A 20,302-nucleotide genomic window follows, 5' to 3' on the forward strand; every position below is an offset into this window, starting at 1 on the left:
GAGTGTACATTTAACAAGAGGATGTGTTACGGATGTAGGAAGAGGGGCATATTTCTAGGGAATTACCGAAAAAAATAAAGCAGCAAGAGCGAATGCACCTCCAAAGCCAAAGGCAAGAGCATCTTAGATAATCCTTGACGAAGCAGGCAACAATGGAAGAAATTAGGAGTGAGGATCTATATATCCAAAGATCAGGGTATGAAGCTTCCATATAGATAGTATCATGTGGTGTAGCCTAATATAAGAGGCATAGTCTAGGGTGAACTTGAATATCTATGTAATCGTTTCAAGAAGTAATATAAACCTTCGTTATGTTATCCGATGTGTTAAATGACTATGTGAAATTATTGTATGGTGACTTGGAAAACTGTGAGACAATACTTAGGACGAGTATGAGTAGGTTTGAAAGGAAGTAGAGGCCTATACTACCGGAAGCACATGACTCACACTTGGATCAAGGAAAGTCACAAGGTTACCAAGGTGCTAGTAATTGATTCTGTTTTGTTCATGTCTGTCGTTAGCATTGATTCGGTAATGAATAAGAAGGGGATTGATATTCCGACCCTAGTGGTCATATCAAATCGAGTCTGACTAAGATAAGTATGTTACGTGGTTCAGAGAACCAAGTTCGATGTAACATCTGACTTAAGCCGGAATATTTAAGTGAAAGATAATTGAAGTTACCAATAGAAGTATCGCGACCGGTGTTACAATAAGAGCTTGTAGCTAGAAGTGCTACATGCTAGAATGTGATTATATCACATTAGAACATGAAGGAAGGAAAATTCGATTCTAGAATTTGACTCTAAAATACCTGAGTCTAAGTGTTGCATCATACGATGAGAGGTCATTACAACATGACCCATCGGTCTATTATGGTAATCGAAGGAAAGAACTTATCTTAAGTCTATTAAGAAGAAGAAGGAGTCTCCAATAAGGATTGATTTTGTAACTCGAAGATTACAATTGAAAGTCCAACATAGGATAAAGAGTGGGTGCAAGATTGAGCACCGCCAACAGTCAAGAAGTCCAAGAGTTAAAAACTCGTTAGAAAAGACATAAGAGTTACGGTTATTACCTAGGATGAAAAGATAATGTATGGAGGCATTATACAAGACCTTTTCATTGATGATTCCGAGACGTAATCATCTTAAGGAGGAGATAATTGTAACGCCCGCAGATTCGGGCTTGTCAATTTAGAGACATTAAGCGTCAAAAATGACTTTTTTGATAAAAGATTATTTAGAATAAATAATCTTAACCAAGTTATAGTATATGTCACAAGGGTTCCGTACATATAAAGAACGCCGATTTAAACTGTATATGTATTTTATACCTATAATTATGATGGGTAGAGATGGGTAGATGAAAGATGAGATAAGAGATGAAAGATGAGAGATGAAAGATGATATAGATGATGAGAGGTGAAAGATGATGAGAAGCCTTTGTGTGAACAAGAAGATCTGATGCGCAGGGACAAAGTTTGAAAACTCAAACCTTGAATTAATGATTAAGATCAATGTCTGCTACTGAGGAATGTTCCAGTCAAGTCTGGCAAGACCAGTCAAGTCGGAGTTAATGCATTCAACAAAGTATTCAAGATATTAATTAAGAGTGAAGATAATGATCAAAGTAAGATAATAAATGAGGAGCAAGAAGAATGTTTGATAGAATAACTTGAAAGGTGAAGTAAACTAGAATATTACTATATTTGTTTGAACAATCCGTCACTTGATTTATCATAGAAAGCTCCTTTAAATAGGAGAACATATTACATCGTACAAACCAAATACAAACATAGGACCGGATAATAGAGATGTTTCTGAAACTCTGATAATCTAGGTTTGACAAAAGAGACTAAGTCCTATGACATGTTAAATCAAGCTAAATGACAAATACAATTAATTCAGACGGACAAAAGTACAATCGGATAACACTAGTTCAAAAACAACAACTCCAGAACATAGACTTTGTTCTGGACACCATCTTCACTCCTGAACACTGAATGACTCCGGAACTGCTTCTGACTGCCGAACACATCTGACTTCGGAACAGGCTTACCACGGAACATACAAGGATAGTGATTGCTAGAGGTTCACTTTCAGGTTCCAACAATATCCCCCTAAGTGAACTTAGCAATCTGGTAAGTTTAGCTTGAATCTTCCTTGATGAAATCGTATGTCGTATACAACCATTCTCTAACCGCAATGTACCATTGAAGCTGGCTTACAAACTTAGCCTTCACATGCTCTGGAGCGTCGGACTTGGATGCTCGATTGATGAACTTTTGAAGAGCCTTAGTGGGAATCAGGTGCTTGTCTTGAACTCGGAAGAAGTCTTTCTGATTTTTTTTTTCTTTGAAGGTAGACAAATCCTAACACCGGTTCATCGATGGGTCCTTCCGCAAGGATTCAGCTTCAGGAAGTTTGAAGTCAACTTTGGCCAAATATTTATTTGTTCCGAACAGGTGGGCCAATTCATATTCACGTCGACAGAACTCAGCAACGTAATCCTTAAGAAAACTTAAGGAAGAATGATAAGCTCCCATATTGACATCATTTGACAGGATGCTTAGGAAGTGAGCAGCAATAGTCAGGATATCATTCGGGTTAAGAGAAGGGAAATCAACATCAGTAATGGTCTTGCAAGTTGGTTTGTTCCGGAAGATGTGATACCGGAATAGAATGCAGTTGAGTTCAAACTTTGTCAGAACTTTCCTTCTGAATCCGGAAATCTTAGTGATCCTTTTTCAAGACCATACTTCTTTGAGAGGAAGTGCGTTCTTGTCCTAAAAGGTCTTCAATATTTCTCGCTCAGTTCGGATGATCATTTGAGGATCATCCTCCGGATGGAGAGGATCAAATTTGGTGTAGAATTTGCTGAAGGGAGAGAGAGGAAGAACAAGTTGTTCCGAATCATTGTTGGGTATGTCATAGTACATGAAGGGCACTATGTCGACATCCTTTAGAATTTCTTCTCTGCAGAGTGGAGAGATCCATAGCATATGATTTGGATTGTCATCCTTAAAAGATTGAATCAAGATGCTTTCTTCAAGAGCTTGAAGGATGTCTTCTTGACACCAGCCTGATTTTGGCTCTGGTGGAGGTACGAAGTAGAGAGGTTGATGGCTTTCAGTGATGGGCTTCTTACCCTTGTCTTTTTTCTTCTGAAGAGTGGAGAGGATGTGTTGCATATTTTCATCGATTGTGAACATTGTAGGAGAAGAAGGCAGAGGCTCTTCCGGGATGTCTTCTAGCTTCCGGAGTGGAGAGCCTTCATCGATAGGAGCAATTTTTGGAGCCAGAATAGGAGGCAACATCGAGGTAGCGGCTCGAAAGGCATCACGAGTCAATTCTCTTTTAGCCTTAGCCATTTCAATGCTTTTGTTTAGAACACCAGGAGTCAATTCTCTTTTAGCCTTAGCCATTTCAATGCTTTTGTCATCATAATATTCATTTTCATCTCGGAGCTGATATTCTGAGGCAGATTTCTAGGGTTGACTTGGACCTTCTCCCCCTCTTGCAATGTGGGTCTGACAACCAGAGCAGGTACAAGAGACTTATTCATCTCAGAAAATTTCTCAAACAGCTTCTGAAAGCTGGTGTTGAGCTGAAGAGTGAGAATATCGTAGGCTTCAGCAGTGGGAGCTTGAGCATGGAGGTGATTGAACAGTTGGGAGAGAATAGAGAGAATCTCATCAAACTTGTTGTTCGGAACATCCACAATGTTCCAACATGCTCTCAGAAGCTTGATTAAGATATGTTGCATGATGAGATTCATCTCATCCTTCTTCCGGATCTCCTTTCCAAGCACTGGATCTGCTTCTCATGACGAATATGAGTTTGCTTAATGAGTTCGTTGGAAGCATTCAACATATCGTCATGGACCTTGAACATCTTGGTGATAGTGTCAAGGTAGTGATCGACACTTTCATCATATTTCTTCTCAACTTCCTCAATGGTGTGATTGAGTCGTAAGGAAATGAGTTGATCCAGCTGGGCTTCGCATTCCACAATGGTGGGTCCGGATGTGTTGATGGTGGACAAGGAGTTCAGGATTGCATTTAGTTAGGAGTCAAATCTGGAAATCTTGACGTCAAGCCTGGTGTTGAGTCTGACCATTGAAGTTTCGATTGTGTTTACCTTCTTCATGGTCTGAGAAACAGAGTCTCGGATTTCATGGAGGGAAAATGGATCAACGTAGTCTCCTGCGGAAGATCCGGTGTCCGAAGTGGAATTCCGGAACTTGTTCTTGTCAGCCTTTGGATTAGGTTGCTATTGAGGAGAGTCAGGAGGAGTGGGAACAATGTTGATGTTCTTGGGGGTGGACTGAGTTTCACCCTCAAGAGTGTCTTGGACATGATCCTCCATATTTGTTTGTTCATTAGCAGGATCTGAAGAGGAGGAGGATAGTCCAAAATTCAAATCTGGCCTAGATAAGGAAGGCTTCGAAGGAAATGGAAACGAGGAAAACATCTTGGGAGCAGGGATTGAGGCTCCTTCATCGTCAAACATCACTTCATCAGAGTGTTCTTCATTGGGATCAGAATGCATGTCATTATGAAGTGGATTGGTGGGAGTTTCTCTGGAAGAAAATTCCAAGTAAGTTACTTCATCAGTAGGGACAACGAAGGGCATGTTGCTTTGGATTGCCATATTCCTCATGTAGATGAGGGCTTCTTCTACCTGTGATCTAGCGAGTTTCGGATGTCTAGATTGGGCCCTGTCAACAAAGTCTTCCCATAGTGGGCCGTTAACACCTGGTCGTCTTGTACTCCTTCCGGGTATCAGACCAGTTGAGGCATCGAAAGCAGGAGGGACAGCTCCCGCTTCAGAATGATTGGGGTCCGGAACAGGGGTCCCGGGCTGTGCTTGTGTAGAAGAATGGGGGATAGCAAAAGAGACACATGGGTTTGTTCCAGGGGGTGCAAGGAACTTTTTTTTAACAACGGCATTACCTTTTTGGGAAGGTGAGGGTGGATTATGAGAAGACTCCCCATGAGTGTGTGCTTGTGATTTTGAAACATCGAGGGGTACCTCAAATTAGTGGGCATGTGGGGTAGACGGATGGCCAGAGTCAGCCTGAATGTCCTTGACTCCTTCCTGTTGAGAGGAGGAGACTACTTTGGATCTCTTTTTGGCCTTTGGTTTTGTGGGTGAAGTCTTTCTTTTTGCGGACTTCTTTTTCTTGCCTCCGGCAGGAACAACTTTGCCCTCGTCCGAAATGGGCTCAACAGAGATATGGGTAGATTGTGTAGGGCAATACACAATCGAAGTCTATAAGTTTTGTTTTAAATAAATGGATTCGGACAGAATAAGGGCCAACATGTGTTCAGGTAAACGTCTAACAGGTCCGAATGACCTTTGGTCCGGATGGCGATCAGACTTGATAGGTTTAAATGAGAGAAATACCTCTTCCGGAATGACATTGACAGGAATGGGTTCTTGGCGTTCGTTGTAGAGCTGTTGAACAGTAAGAGCCTAAAAGAGAGGGCTGGAGATTTCGTGTGCCTTACGGTTGATGGCAAGCTTCCGAAAGTCTTGCCATAGCACTTCGGAAAAATCAACAACATTTGTTTTTCCGGAGTAGATGCGGTAGACCACGTACAACCAATCCTTGCTCAGAGAGTCGGTACCGCCATGCTTGCACGATAAACCTCGAACAATGAAGTGCATCAATACTGTCTGTAACCCTAATACAGCCGATTTCTTAAAGTTCTTGGCTTTGTACTCTTCGTTATACCCAATGTGCTTCAGAAACGACTGAAACTCTTCAGCCGTGGGTTCTTGAACAGTGAAGTTTGGAGGGTTTTCTGCAACCCCAATTGCCTTCAAGAACGTGGATTTGTGAATAGGCACAATTCGATCACCAGTAATGCGTGTTTCCAGAACTCCGTTTTCAACCTTGATACGATCGAAGGCTAAATGCAGTAGAGAAAGAGGAATGGCAGGGTATGGAACCTTTAAGAGAGGTATTGAAATTGGACGATGAGCGATGAACTTGATCATCACTCGATAGATTCATCGTAATCGTTGGGGTCGACGGAGAACAGTTGAGTCGTTTCCCTGAGAAACGGTTCTGTGGACATTGTTGATGAGGAACCCTTGGAAAACTTCTTCTTTGTGACGGATTTCGAATTTTGGGATTTCTTGGTTGGAGAAGAAGACACCATTGATGAAGGTGGGATGATAGCTTGAAGAACACAAGAACACTGAAGGAGATGTGAGGGTTTAGAGGGATTTGTGCGCGTAAAGAGAAAAATGACGGTTTAAAGAGGCTTATATAGGTGATGGAAACGGGTCGGGTTAAGAAGGGTAATGATGAGATCCGGAATTGGAAAACTGGTCACATTTAATGTTTTGCTATTTTTAGGGTGATTTGACCTGTAAAGACGAAAGTTATTATTTGCTCAAGGAAAAAATAAGGAACCGTCGTTTCAGTGATGGGATGTTTTCTTTTCGGAGACCTGCAATCGTGGAGCGGATTTCGAGGATATAGGATAGGTATCGACAAAAGTAACCGTTGGAAACATTTCGCCTTATAAACCTTTGGAATTCATAAAGTTTGATTCCTGAACAATGGTATTTCGGAAGTTCCGAGATGAGAGTATGTGATTTGTTTTGGAATGAAGCATAGGAGCTTAAAATGGTCCGGAGTGATTTTGAAAATTCTGGAGACAAAGATTTAGAGGTGATTCCGGAATGAGGTTTGAGAAAGATGTCCAGAATGAAAATTTTGAAAAGTATTTCTGGAGCAAAGTTTTGGGATTTTCGGGAGCAAAAGACAGGAATTCAGTCTGAGATTCCGGAACATAGTTTTGAAATTCAGGGATGACTATCGAGATGTTCCGGAGTGCATTTGCAAAAAAAATTCCGGAGCATAATTTGAAAAACTTCCGGAATGAGATTTGAAAATTTTTGATGTTAAGAATACAATACCTTTCCAGATTTGAATTCCAGGATGAGCTTATGAAGTAACTATGTAGATTATGGACTTCATATGACAAGATGAACTGTACAACTTAAACTCAAGTGGTGGTTAGAAATAAAGACAAATAAAATGATCCTATGTATTCTAAGAGACAACAGTTCCGAGATGAAAAATAATTTTGAATTCAGAACCAATATTCTTTCTGACGTTTCCATCAGAGAGTGCAAGCCTCTTGAAAGAATTGAGGATCATGCATCATCATACCCATTTTGTTCAGAAAACCATTGAACTTGGTTTCGTCTAATGCCTTAGTAAAGACATCATCAATTTCATCATCAGATGGAAGAAAAATGAGTTCAATGTTGCCATTTGAGACATGATCTTTAATGAAATGGTACCGTATGTCAATGTGCTTCGTCATGGAGTGCTAAATTGGATTGTGCGAAATCGCAATGACACTTTGATAATCACAATAGATCGGATTGTGTTGAAAATGGTAACCATAATCCAGAGATTTCATCCAGAGAACTTGAGATGCACATCTGGCAGAGTGGCATGTATTCTGCTTCGGCTGTAGAGAGTGCAATGCAATTCTGCTTCTTGGATGACCACCTAACCAATCGACCACTTAAAAATTGACAGCCACCAGATGTGATTTTTCTATCCAATTGAAGACCACCATAGTTTGAATATGAATATGCTTGAAGTAGGAAACTCTCATTTGCTAGGTACCAGATTCCGAGATTCTTTGTACCTTTGAGGTACCTGAATATTTGCTTAACAGCCAAAAGATGAGACATCTTTGGATTGACTTGAAATCTGGCACACAAACATATTGAAAACATGATGTCTGGGCGACTTGCTGTGAGATAGAGTAGGTCCAATCATTCCTCTGTACTTCTTTTCATCAACTGCTACACCTGAAGGGTCCGAAAAGATCTTGTGTCCGAAAGCCATTGGTACCTTGGCAGAGGCACAGGTGTCCATTGAGTACTTTTTGAGGAGTTCTGAAATATACTTCTCTGGGTGAATGAAGATTCCTCTGTTAGTTTGTTTGACTTGGACGCCAAGAAAGAAGCTTAATTCCCGATTCATACTCATTAGAAATCTACTGACCATTAACTTAGCAAAGTCAGCAACCATTGAGGAATCGGTGCATCCAAAAATGATGTCGTCAACATAAATTTGGACTAGCATGAGATGTTTTCCATTTGACCTTCGGAACAGAGTGGGATCTAGAATTCCTCTTTGAAAGCTTGGACGCTTGAGAAAGTCAGTGAGGGTCTCGTACCATGCGCGAGGAGCTTGCTTATAGACAGCTTTCCGGAGTTTGTATAAATAGTTCGGATATGATAGATTAACAAAACTGGGAGGCTGTTGAAGATATACTTCAGTATCAAGTTCACCATTTAGAAAATCACTTTTGACATCCATCTGGTAAACCTTGAAGCCTTTATGAGTAGCATAAGCGTGAAAGATTCTGATAGCTTCAAAACGTGCAACAGGAGCAAAGGTCTCATCATACTCAAGCCCTTCAATCTGTGTAAATCCTTTAGCCACCAATCTTGCTTTGTTTCGAATGATAACTTCTGCATTATCTAATTTGTTTCGAAACACCCATATAGTACCAACAATTGTATGATTCTAAGGGAGAGGGATGAGAGACCAAACTTCATTTCTATCAAATTCTACCAGTTCTTCTTGCATGGCTGTAATCCAATCAGCATGTTCAAGTGCTTCTTTGATGGATTTGGGTTCAACCATTGAGATAAATACCGAGAAGTGAAATTCATTTTGAACACTTGTGGCGGAGCGCGTTTGTACACCATCATTTGGGTTTCAATAAGTTTGTTTGGAGGATGATCCTTGGTCCAAACATGTAACCTTGGAAGTTCTTGTGCAGCAGATGATCCAATATCAACAATGGGGTTGTTTTGCTCGCCCTGAATACTTTGAACGTGTGGATGATACCGTTGGATTAGGTGTCTAAGCCCATAACTATTATTGGTATGTATTCGACCCGAGAGTAGCATGGTCCATTTGGGTTGCATATCATCAGGACAATTTGTTAGGATGGACTTTTGAGAGAAGAGGTTATATATGATTTATTAATATATTATTAGTTCTAAAATATTAATATGAAATCATATGTTTTAATTAGTATTGATCAAGAATTAATTTGGAATTAATTTTGTGATCAAAAGAGACCAATTAAATCTATGGGGACTAATTATGGTAATTAGTTATATTTATATGTGTTGGGCTTATGATCCATGTTGGACCAAGTTTATGTATGGATACATAAAGAGTTGGGCCACATGAATCATGGATCATAAGATCCATGGATATGGGTTTGGGTTATACCCATGACTCTTAGAATTCAACGCATATAAATACATATGTTATGACCTAAAACCGCCACCCCTAGTCACCCCCTAGTGTGTGTGCATGTTCTTGGAGTTCATGAAGGTTTTAGAGTGCATGGAGATTCTCTCTCAAGTCCTACCTTTGTCCTTGATGTGTTGTGACTTCATTTGAGGCTTCCACACTATTGGGGCTAAGTTCTTAAGGCCAAATACATCAAGACTTCCAGCCACACAAAAAGGTATGTTACAATATCTAGTATTTTATATAGTTTGTATGACAATTGCATGCTTGCTATAGGTTCAATACCTTGGAAACCATTTGCATGTATAATTAGTGAAAACATAGATCCAAGGTATTTAGGGTTTTATGTGCACCATAGGATGTTGTATAATACCAAAAACCCAACAGATACTCCCCCTAAACTTTTGAACCGGATAGTTGACGTCATCTTCAGGTGGGAATTCAAAGAAAATTGCATCATCATTATCGATGTTGATAGGATTGGAATCGAATTCAGCAGCTGCATCTTGAAATCCATTCACATTTGATTTCAGGGTAGAGTGACCATTCTCCCCCTCAACCTGAGAAGGTTGAAATGGTTCCGAATCAAATAGGGGAAGACTAGGAGTTGGACCGGAGACATTTTGGGAGACCGGAGCTTTGGACATGGTTGGTCTTATTCGAGATTCCGAATCAAGAGTCGTTTCTGAGGATCCGAATAGGGTCTCAAAGTCAACTTCAAAGATTGAGATTGAGATTTTAATCATCTTTAGTCAAGGATATATATACGAATTTTATGTTGGAATGGCCAAACATAAGGAAATTCTATATATATTGCGTTTTCAAAATTCGATTACGATTACGGCATCCCTCTTCATAGTCAAATTTTGAAAACATGACAAATAAAAAAATATTGTAGCAAAAGACTGTCTATGATCACGTCTTTATGTGAAACATCATGAAACGTGTCCCATATGCTTCGGATATAGGATCGATTTCATGTGCTATAATATTCATCCTTTCTAAATTTTCCAAATGCTCAGGGCATTAAGAAGGGAAAAGTCTAGAATTGGATATGACTAAAATGATTAAGCAATTGTCGAAGACAATCTAAGGTTTACCAAAGATTGGTTGCTCACGGACAATTGGAAGTATATTGTTAATTATGGTAGGACCATATTAACATATTCTGAAAAGAGGTAACTCTTGTTCAGAAGTGATAGTCAAAATGGGAATCTGGAAAGGTTTCCATAGGTGGAAGTTGTTCTTCAAATCTATGTAAGATTAGAAAACTTAATGCAAGAAGGATGTTCAAACGAATGTACTTTGAATGTGAGACTTCATTTCCATGGAATTGATCTCCATTGGAATACTCTGTAATATCTGTTGACAAGTCTTTGTGACTTTGTGTATAGTCATTACGAGAGGATCAATGCATATAAGTTTAGAATCTAACAGATTTCGTTAAATGGTAGGAATTTCGAATTCTTACATTTGCGATAAAGATTTGGGATTGTGAAATGAGCATCATTGGAATCATGTTTAATTGATCTATTTCACAAAGTAAAGATCATAGATAAACATAGTGTGCATACTTGGTGTATGGCATGACTAGTGTTTAGAAAACATAGTTTACATGCTTGGAGCATGGGACAACTATTGTTTTAATTCAAGTATAAAGTTGATTATTTGAAACATTATACAATGAATAATGAGTAATCAATATGGTGTTTAAATAAAAGGTGTTTTATTTACTCTAAAAGGTGCTTGGGGCCATAGAGTGATTAATATTATTCTTGTGTTTCACTTTGCATGTTTTGACTTCCAGAATAGCCAGGTTATTTTTCCCGAATGACTAAGTTATTCAAACCATCCACAGTCGATAAAACGTTGGAAGTAGGTATTAAGGCAAGACTGTCATAAATCGGGTTTGTAGATGTCCAAGGTAGTGGACATAGCAAAAGTTGCTGCGACATTCATGAGTGCTCCTGGAATGAGATTCGAGTATTGGATTAAACCCACGCTCATTTGACTCACTTCATGGATTTTATCATGAGTGATCATGAGACGATAATATCTTATATTCTTCAAACCTAGATATATGACTTGTTGCCTATGAGTTGGTTATACATTGATTGCACGTAAACGCATTTGGTAACTCGATGTTATAAAACGTGCCTTTGTGTATGATTCAACAAGTAGTAGAACAAGCATATGAGTCGAAGTTTATCCATTCCTTTTACCCTTAAAGGGATAAAAGCGATATATGTGGGCCCCTCGATGATTTGGTGATGACAAACGTAAGTGCTCGGCCGGGCCTGGACTGATTTGATTTGTTCAATTAGTCAGTCGTCATAAATCGGAAATCGGGAAACAACAAATGGATAGAGAGAATGATTATAATCCATGTCTCAGTCCATATGATATCTAGAATGGAGGAATATATGATCCCTTATCTAATGGACGCGTCATTCAGAGTTCGAAAGCGGCTTTAAGAGCTACGATTGCTGGTCGGGTTTTGGAGTCATACGCAATAATAGTTTTAGACTTATCCAAGTGGGAGACTATTGGATTAGGTGTCTAATCCCATAACTATTATTGGTATGTATTCGACCCGAGAGTAGCATGGTCCATTTGGGTTGCATATCATCAGGACAATTTGTTAGGATGGACTTTTGAGAGAAGAGGTTATATATGATTTATTAATATATTATAAGTTCTAATATATTAATATGAAATCATATGTTTTAATTAGTATTGATCAAGAACTAATTTGGAATTAATTTAGTGATCAAAAGAGACTAATTAAAAATATGGGGACTAATTATGGTAATTAGTTATATTTATATGTGTTGGGCTTATGATCCATGTTGGACCAAGTTTATGTATGGATACATAAAGAGTTGGGCCACATGAATCATGGATCATAAGATCCATGGATATGGGTTTGGGTTATACCCATGACTCTTAGAATTCAACGCATATAAATACATATGTTATGACCTAAAACCGCCACCCCTAGTCACCCCCTAGTGTGTGTGCATGTTCTTGGAGTTCATGAAGGTTTTAGAGTGCATGGAGATTCTCTCTCAAGTCCTACCTTTGTCCTTGATGTGTTGTGACTTCATTTGAGGCTTCCACACTATTGGGGCTAAGTTCTTAAGGCCAAATACATCAAGACTTCCAGCCACACAAAAAGGTATGTTACAATATCTAGTATTTTATGTAGTTTGTATGACAATTGCATGCTAGCTATAGGTTCAATACCCTGGAAACCATTTGCATGTATAATTAGTGAAAACATATATCCAAGGTATTTAGGGTTGTATGTGCACCATAGGATGTTGTATTATACCAAAAACCCAACAGTGGTATCAGAGCCAAGGCTTGTTTTCATGTTATACTTGCTGAAATGGCTGAAAAATCGAAAATTTTGGCTGTCTGAGCACTGGACTCGCCGAGTCCATGAAGAAATTCATCCAACTCGACGAGTTGCTTCATACACTCGACGAGTAGGACCCCCTGACAGCATATTTTTGACTTTTAAGGCTGGAATTGGACTAGAAACATTACCCTAAGCTGTTTTTTGTCTTGTAAACCTGTTTTTGATGTGGTAATGTTCATGCTAAACCAATTCAAAAGATAATTGTCAATAGATTCATTTTTTGTATTAGTTTAATGGTTAGGCTAATTTCATGAAAAAGTTTGATTTGAATTATCTTGTTCTTATGAGTTAGTCTAGATTAATAGAAAAGTTATGTGATAATTTGTTTTCAATCCATATTAATCTTAAAGTTGCTCATAAAATGTGTTTTTGTAACTTGTCCTCAAGTTATATGAAAAGTCACATTTATGATTCTTTAAAACTCATAAGATTTCCATAAGTTAGGAAAAATGAAGAGTCTTATTTTCTTGAATGATTTTAAAGTCTTCCATAACTTGTCCTCAAGTTACGGAACTTGAAGAGTTTATCCATTAAACTACTTTAAACTCATAGGTTATGAAAATGAAGAGTCTTTTTCCTTAAATGTTTTTTAAAGTCTTCCATAACTTGTCCTCAAGTTATGGAACTTGAAGAGTTTTCATTAAAACTACTTTAAATTCATGAGTTATAGAATTGAAAAAGGTTTTTGAATTGTTCAAAACTTGCCCTCAAGTTTTGGAATTTGTGAAGTTTCCCCTCATGAATACTTTAGTTCCAAGTTAAACCCTTAGAATTTTAATAGTTTAAAATTCAACCCTTATACTATTATAATATTATAGGTTTAATATTTATATATATGTATAAGAGTAAAAGTCAGTCTTACCGTTAGTAGGCCTCATTCACGAAGCCGGTCTATAAGGGGGTATAAGGTTGCTGCCTATAAAATGACAGTTTAATGGGTGTCCACTCTCACCCACCGCTTCCTTGACTGGTGGAGGGTCGTTAGCCGAACGGGTTTGACAAGACTATAATTCTCCCTTCATTAAAAGTATTAATGATAAATACTAAGTAACTAAACACTTATAAATTCCCAATCTTAGTTACTTAGGAAAATGTGAATTTGGTGCTAACCCATGAAATATACACTTTGTACCTTACCAAGTCGTTAGTGGAGCGTGTGTGGTTAACCGGCACACTAACATGGACTAGTAAGAGTGGCGAAGGGTAACTTAATGTTTATCATAGATCGGTGGAGCGTGTGTGGTTAACCGGTACATCGATTAGGTGATAATATTAAGAGTACCAAGTGAATTTGCATGGTTATTCACACCTTGTTTTGTGATCCTCGACATCCCAGTCACAAAATTTGAGAGGGCACAATCGAGATTGAAACATGCCATTGAAAAGCTCAATGAATCTCAAAAGATCTGGGAGTTTCAAAACCAATTAAAACCTAATAAATTATTTCGTTTTTCATGGTGGAAATTGGTGAATCGTCATTCGCCTACCTTCAAATATTTCATAGCTTGGATTATGGCATCCCTCTTCCAAGTTGTAAAATATTGTGTTGGGTCCTAGCCTTAATATTTCATATTGGGTGTTATATTAAGGACTTAAATCGACTAACTTGAATATCTCCCATTGTAGATGTCTAGTTTAGACATCAATGATCTTCCTAAATCTCTTGGAATTTCACTTCCTCCACCCCCTCCAATTATTCTCCCTAACCCACAAGTTCAAGGTCACTCAAGCCCTATTGGCAAGCAAGGTCTATGTGTGATCATATCTTGGAGATGAAGTCACGTATTGACAAGCCGGGATAGTTGGGTGTCAAAGTCTTGAGAAAGTTGGATGTTCAATCACTTTCTAAGTCACATAGTGAGTTCCTTTGGGACTACTATGTGACAGACCATGACTTGACCCTTAATGATCTTACCTATTTGCTTGGTGCTGCTGAGTCAGCAATGATTTTGAGCACTGTTAAAAGCAAATTTGATTAGAAGATCGACTTCCCAAACCTTCTATTTCCAAAGGAAGGGGCATTGGTTGCGAAGCTGGCCAAATTTACCTGATAGTCTGTAAGGATGGTAAAGTCAAACGTTTTGACTCTACTTCAGGTAAAGTCCACTATCGAACTCTATTAAGTTCCTATTTGGAGATTCTTATTACATGATGTGACTAGATCACATTTTGATGTTTTAAGAATCAAAGTGAAGAGGAATCTTAAAGGAAGAATTTTGAGCTGTTACTTAAAGAGTTGTGATAGATTGCTTAGGAATACATAAAAACATAGTTTTTTACATGCATTTGCATTGTAAGGATAAGGTTTCCCGCATAGTTCTAAAATAAAAGAAAAGGTTTTATTTTATTTTAAAATATCCTTACAGTGGCATTTGTGAGAAATTGTTGTTTATATGTTTCCATTGATAGCAATATTGGAAAATGGATTTGATTCTTTCGACTGTGGTAGTGTCATATTTTACCAAATAAGGAAAGATTCTCATCACCCAAGTTTTCAGTTGGGTAGAAACTTGGAATCATGCAAGTTGTATGAAGAATGAGAATTTTCATCTTTGGAAAATTAAGACTAATTCCTTGTTTACATGTATATGTGAGTCAAGTGAAGGACTAAGGGATCGGGTACACATTCTTGTGAACTGGTCAAGCCCACCACAAAGATCGATAAGACTATTCGTCATGATTTACTAAAGCTTAGTAAATATGGTTATACTTACAAGTTTAAGTATAATTCTGAAACATTGGAAAAGTATCAATGTTAGGCAAAACGAATAAGAAGAATCAAATAAGGCAGGAAGATAAACGTTTCTCACAATTCTTTCTCTAAGGACATCTTAGTGCATTTGTTTGGCTAAGAAGAGAAATCGTGGATTCTTGAAATGGTTAAAATCAAAAAGATGAATCATACTTCGTTCCATAACAAGTCTTAGAGTCATACTCCAAGATTGTAACTCGAGTGACATATCTTAAGGAAGGTTTGTAACACTTGTCAAGTGTAAGAGTAAATTGTGTCTATACTCTTGTACATTTGAAATTGGTAAGTTGTGATGTTTTGGGTTAAACAGAGACCAACTAAGGCCAATTATGCGAAGTGTTAGTCTTGATAAGAATCTGCACTGACCCTTGATAAGAAATGGTTCTTGACAAGATAGTCTTATATGTCAAGAGGACAGTGGGAGTCTTAAAGCTCTTGAAAGTTCCAAGAACTAATCAAGAATAAAAACCTGAAGTTCTTCACTAGCACACAACTTGAGGTTTATAACCTATCGTGTTGACATTTTTGTGCCTGTTCCAGTTAAAGTTGGCTTTGCATAGGAGTTCTGAGAGTTCTCAATTGGTTGCATAACAACTTGGAAGCAATGGCAGGCCCTTGTGCTGCCAGTTGGCAAAAAGTTAAGATTGCACAAGTTCAATCCATATGAGTTTGGATTTGTCACTAACCTTGTCTTGTGATTGTGGTTTGACAAATTCACATGGATAGGGACTCATTCACCATAAAATCTAAGTGTCATAAGGTTTCTCTCCGATTCATGAAAATGATGATGAGGAAACGCTTTCACTAAGTAGATTTTAAGTAGATAGCAATTGTGTTATTTGCATTCTCAAAGTCGTTAGTAGAGAGTGTGTGGTTAACCGACACACTAACATGGACTTGTGAGAAGTGGCAAAGGTCTAAACAATTGAGACTATGATTACGGCATCCCTTTTCATAGTTCTAAAATTGTTTAGACACACATATGAGCTATCTAAGGAAAGGTGTATGAATTTGATAAATTCTTATCAAAGCATCTCGTATCAGAAAACTGAACTTTGTTAAGGAAGTCAATAAAGTATTGATTTCTAGAAGTCCAGCTGATTTCTGAGTACATGTCAAAGCTAGTGGGAGCATAAGTGTTGTGTTGATAATTATCATGTTAGTGGGAGCATGATTATTACGTTCAGTATTGCAAGCTAGCAATGTTAATTATAGAAAACAAAAGTTTCAATTCGTGAAGTTGCAGGGGTTGAAAAGTTGTTTTGCTATAATTAAGGGAGAGGAAATTATACTTCACTTCAATTCTAAAAGTTTAGATTGAGATTTTAATCATCTTTAGTCAAGGATATATATACGAATTTTATGTTGGAATGGCCAAACATAAGGAAATTCTATATATATTGCGTTTTCAACATTCGATTACGATTACGGCATCCCTCTTCATAGTCAAATTTTGAAAACATGACAAATAAAAAAATATTGTAGCAAAAGACTGTCTATGATCACGTCTTTATGTGAAACATCATGAATCGTGTCCCATATGCTTCGGATATAGGATCAATTTCATGTGCTATAATATTCATCCTTTCTAAATTTTCCAAATGCTCAGGGCATTAAGAAGGGAATAGTCTAGAATTGGATATGACTAAAATGATTAAGCAATTGTCGAGGACAATCTAAGGTTTACCAAAGATTGGTTGCTCACGGAAAATTGGAAGTATATTGTTAATTCTGGTAGGACCATATTAACATATTCTGAAAAGAGGTAACTCTTGTTCAGAAGTGATAGTCAAAATGGGAATCTGGAAACGTTTCCATAGGTGGAAGTTGTTCTTCAAATCTGTGTAAGATTAGAAAACTTAATGCAAGAAGGATGTTCAAAGGAATGTACTTTGAATGTGAGACTTCATTTCCATGGAATTGATCTCCATTGGAATACTCTGTAATATCTGTTGACAAGTCTTTGTGACTTTGTGCATAGTCATTACGAGAGGATCAATGCATATAAGTTTAGAATCTAACAGATTTCGTTAAATGGTAGGAATTTCGAATTCTTACATTTGCGATAAAGATTTGGAATTGTGAAATGAGCATCATTGGAATCATGTTCAATTGAGCTATTTCACGAAGTAAAGATCATAGATAAACATAGTGTGCATACTTGGTGTATGGCATGACTAGTGTTTAGAAAACATAGTTTACATGCTTGGAGCATGGGACAACTATTGTTTTAATTCAAGTATAAAGTTGATTATTTGAAACATTATACAATGAATAATGAGTAATGAATATGGTGTTTAAATAAAAGGTGTTTTATTTACTCTCAAAGGTGCTTGGGACCATAAAGTGATTAGTATTATTCTTGTGTTTCACTTTGCATGTTTTGACTTCCAGAATAGCCAGGTTATTCTTCCCGAATGACTAAGTTATTCAAACCATCCACAGTCGATAATACGTTGGAAGTAGGTATTAAGGCAAGACTGTCATGAATGGGGTTTGTAGATGTCCATGGTAGTGGACATAGCAAAAGTTGCTGCGACATTCATGAGTGCTCCTGGAATGAGATTCGGGTATTGGATTAAACCCACGCTCATTTGACTCACTTCATGGATTTTATCACGAGTGATCATGAGACGATAATATCTTATATTCTTCAAACCTAGAGATATGACTTGTTGCCTATGAGTTGGTTATACATTGATTGCACGTAAACGCATTTGGTAACTCGATGTTATAAAACGTGCCTTTGTGTATGATTCAACAAGTAGTAGAACAAGCACATGAGTCGAAGTTTATCCATTCCTTTTACCCTTAAAGGGATAAAAGCGATATTTGTGGGCCCCTCGATGATTTGGTGATGACAAATGTAAGTGCTCGGCCAGGCCTGGACTGATTTGATTTGTTCAATTAGTCAGTCGTCATAAATCGGAAATCGGGAAACAACAAATGGATAGAGAGAATGATTATAATCCATGTCTCAGTCCATATGATATCTAGAATGGAGGAATATATGATCCCTTATCTAATGGACGCGTCATTCAGACTTCGAAAGCGGCTTTAAGAGCTATGATTGCTGGTCAGGTTTTGGAGTCATACGCAATAATAGTTTTAGACTTATCCAAGTGGGAGACTATTGGATTAGGTGTCTAAGCCCATAACTATTATTGGTATGTATTCGACCCGAGAGTAGCATGGTCCATTTGGGTTGCATATCATCAGGACAATTTGTTAGGATGGACTTTTGAGAGAAGAGGTTATATATGATTTATTAATATATTATAAGTTCTAATATATTAATATGAAATCATATGTTTTAATTAGTATTGATCAAGAACTAATTTGGAATTAATTTAGTGATCAAAAGAGACTAATTAAAAATATGGGGACTAATTATGGTAATTAGTTATATTTATATGTGTTGGGCTTATGATCCATGTTGGACCAAGTTTATGTATGGATACATAAAGAGTTGGGCCACATGAATCATGGATCATAAGATCCATGGATATGGGTTTGTGTTATACCCATGACTCTTAGAATTCAACACATATAAATACATATGTTATGACCTAAAACCGCCACCCCTAGTCACCCCCTAGTGTGTGTGCATGTTCTTGGAGTTCATGAAGGTTTTAGAGTGCATGGAGATTCTCTCTCAAGTCCTACCTTTGTCCTTGATGTGTTTTGACTTCATTTGAGGCTTCCACACTATTGGGGCTAAGTTCTTAAGGCCAAATACATCAAGACTTCCAGCCACACAAAAAGGTATGTTACAATATCTAGTATTTTATGTAGTTTGTATGACAATTGCATGCTTGCTATAGGTTCAATACCTTGGAAACCATTTGCATGTATAATTAGTGAAAACATAGATCCAAGGTATTTAGGGTTGTATGTGCACCATAAGATGTTGTATAATACCAAAAACCCAACAGATACTCCCCCTAAACTTTTGAACCGGATAGTTGACGTCATCTTCAGGTGGGAATTCAAAGAAAATTGCATCATCATTATCGATGTTGATAGGATTGGAATCGAATTCAGCAGCTGTATCTTGAAATCCATTCACATTTGATTCGAGGGTAGAGTGACCATTCTCCCCCTCAACCAGAGAAGGTTGAAATGGTTACGAATCAAATAGAGGAAGACTAGGAGTTGGACCGGAGACATTTTGGGAGACCGGAGCTTTGGACATGGTTGGTCTTGTTCGAGATTCCGAATCAAGAGTCGTTTCTGAGGGTCCAAATAGGGTCTCAAAGTCAAATTCAAAGATGGTTTGCTGGTTCGAACATCTTGGTGCTGGAGCATCGGACTCTATGATGTGAGTTGTAACATGGGTTGGGCCAGAATTCCGAACGAAATTGTCATCAAAGGTAACGTCAAAACTTTCTTCCAGAACACGGTTCTCCGATTAAGAACTCGATAAGCCTTTAATTTAGCAGTGTATCCAAGGAAGATGGCTTCATCAGCTTTAGGTTGGAACTTGGTAAGCATCTGTATCCGAAAACATGAAGAAACTGTTGGATTTAGTGTCTAAGCCGATAACTATAATTGGTATGTACCTGACCAGAGAGTAGCATGATCCATTTGGGTTGCATGACACCGGAACAATTTGTAAGGATGGACTTTTGAGAAGAGGATATTTATGATTTATTAATGTATTATAAGTTCTAATATATTAATATGAAATCATATTATTTAATTAGTATTGATCAAGAATTAATTTGGAATTAATTTTGTGATCAAAAGAGACTAATTAAATATATGGGGATTGATTGTGTAAATCATTCATTCTTATAAAGTGGGCT

The sequence above is a fragment of the Lactuca virosa genome, chromosome 5, assembly GCF_052849685.1.
Source record: "Lactuca virosa cultivar CGN04683 chromosome 5, Lactuca_virosa_CGN04683_v6, whole genome shotgun sequence".
Classification (NCBI taxonomy): domain Eukaryota; kingdom Viridiplantae; phylum Streptophyta; class Magnoliopsida; order Asterales; family Asteraceae; genus Lactuca; species Lactuca virosa.